Source organism: Lissotriton vulgaris, chromosome 6 (genome assembly GCF_964263255.1).
Source record: "Lissotriton vulgaris chromosome 6, aLisVul1.2, whole genome shotgun sequence".
In the NCBI taxonomy this organism is placed as follows: Eukaryota; Metazoa; Chordata; class Amphibia; order Caudata; family Salamandridae; genus Lissotriton; species Lissotriton vulgaris.
The window spans coordinates 978,933,389-978,935,886 of record NC_141694.1 but is presented as its reverse complement, the minus strand read 5'-3'; the positions used below and the strand labels follow the sequence as shown (position 1 = coordinate 978,935,886).

Below are 2,498 nucleotides of genomic sequence, written 5' to 3'. Positions count from 1 at the left end.
GTATTTTAATGTTTTATCTCTTTGTATGATTTTTAACTAAATCGAATAAAGATTCTTGACTGAGAAGTTATGCAGTAGGTTACTATTTGTATTCATGACTGCAAGGCAAGCAGGAGGGGGAATGGTAAAGGATTCTGAACAACTCCAAGCACAGGGGCCTTTTTGAAAGTGGGACGGAGATACAAAAACAGAGATTGTCCTTACCAACAATCAAACTTAAGTATCAGAGTCCAACATGCAGAGTGCAGGGGAAGTCGTTAAATGAGCTTCCTTCCGTGAGAATGTAACACTATTGTTCTAAAGTGAGATAGTGCATTTCAGCCGCCAAGGCAGCAATTTCCTTGAATGGAACATTGCTAGCATCGGGATCTAAATCAGGCTTTAGCCGGCTACAGCCTCGAAGCTCCCAGGCGGTGTATGATAGCCAAGGCTTTAGGCAACTTGGCCTCGGGCCTCTCTAATGGCCGGCTCCCCGAAACCAAGATGAATGCATTTTCAACAGACTGAAACCTCTGGCAGTAGATTATGGGGAATTCATTTCTTGGGCAACTTAAATCTGCCCGTTTTGAGGAAGCACTTCACAATTCCATTGAGGCGTCGCTCCGGTGCAGCAGTGTTGTGCCAAAGCGGTTTTTTTCTCCGCTCTACTTAGAACCCGAACATCCTGTTCTCACCCCAGAAGGTAACTGTGTATCTACTTTTGGCTCAGACGTGAAGCCCAGAGTGGAGGACTTGAATAAAAAACTTGGCCACTGATGCACGCAGAACGGCAGCTTCGATCTTACCACCGGCCAGACGGTCTCCGAAATAGAGGAATAGGAGGAAGAGGAAGACCTGTCTGATACCAATAGCCCACCTCTCCCATACGCCCAGAAACAAGCCCCAGAAGCTGCTTGCACAACAGACGGTTTTTGTCTCGCTGGAAAAGACCTTCGGTTGGTGTCAGTGTGCCTGGAGCAGATCGAGGTACCAGCAGGGTTTCTTCTGGTCTGAGCTAAAACACCAAGGGCCAGATGTAGGTGACCAATTACCGGTCGGTAACGGCCGAATTCGGCCGTTACCGACCGGTAATTGGATTTTGAGATGTAGGGCATGCATTTACAGAATCGGTATTTTACAGATTCTGTATTTACCGATTCGGTAAAATTACCGAATCGGTAAATACAGACTCGGTAAAATACAGATTCTGTAAATGCAGATGTAGCTGGCACATGTCAGAGTGCCACAGGGCTTTAAGAATCGGTATTTTACCACCCAATCCAATTGGGTGGTAAAATACCGAATCCAGGTGTGCATGCACATGTGTGCATGCACACCTGTGCCATGTGACACACAGACATGCCCTTAGGGCATGTCTGTGTGCCACATGGCACACATGCCCATCTTTGTGGTGCTAGAGGGTGTCAAAGTGACACCCCCTGCACCCTTGCTAAAATCGGTATTTACCGAATCTGTAATTACAGATTCGGTATTGCCCATTGATTCCTATGGGCTTCAGGGCCCATAGGAATCAATGGGCAATACCGAATCGGTATTTACAGAATCGGTAAATACCGAATCTTAACGATTCGGTATTTACCGAATCTGAAATACCTACATCTCCCCCCCCCTCTATTTTACCACTTCTTAAATACCGAATCGGTATGATTCGGTATTTAAGAAGTGGTAAAATAAAATTACCTACACCTGGCCCCAAATCTTCCTGATCACATACTGGTGAGTGCTGTTGACAAACGGTTTCTACCAGATGACAATGGAAAAAATGCACTTCTAGGTTTCTCCAGAAACTGCGTAGGTTGTGGTGAGAGGGGATTTCGATATTTCATGGAGTTCTCGAACCATATCAACTTGAAGCTCACAACTCAGCCGAAGAAGAAGAAGCACTTAAAGTACTACATAGTGAGGAACTCCCAAGGAGCTCTGTCAAAGGGCCCCCTCATCTGCTGGAAAGGCAATAGAGAAGAATTTAGATGTCGGCTTTCGCCTGCAGGTAGCCATTCCACGAAACCCAACTGTTCATGGTCTCCTTCTTCAACGTCAGAAAGTGAAACGACTAATGGGTACAAGTCAGGCTTTATGCAGACAGAGTGCACCTCATACAGTCCAGCCAAAGGAGTTGCTGCTGTTAACCTGAGTTTGATCCAGGACCTGTCTGTGCCACGAAACAAAGGCATCGTAAAGTCACTGGCATTGCCGGGGCAGCTCATAGGGAAGGCATTCGGCTTAGTCCCTCTTACGTTACGTGCCCCTGACGTTGCTAATTTTTTGAAAGAACAAGGGTAACCCAGCGGGTAGCTATGGACCATGGGTATCAGCTAAGTTTTGGGAAACAAAGGTCCTAAGCGTAAATGAAGTATTACAACAATGTGATATAGACCACAATAGGCTCCTATATTTTTATCTCCCTTGTCCAGCCGGACAGGGAATCTATTAATCAAATGAATTATTTTTAGTTCTGAATACAATCATGCAACAAACATTTCATTGCAGTAAGGCAC

The 2,498-nt window shown here is 45.6% G+C and overlaps 1 pseudogene; it reads left to right on the top strand.

Annotated features, from left to right (window-relative positions):
• Positions 1 to 525: 525 nt before the first annotated feature.
• On the top strand, positions 526 to 2,283 carry LOC147708275 (GREB1-like protein pseudogene; annotated as a pseudogene).
• Positions 2,284 to 2,498: the final 215 nt, after the last annotated feature.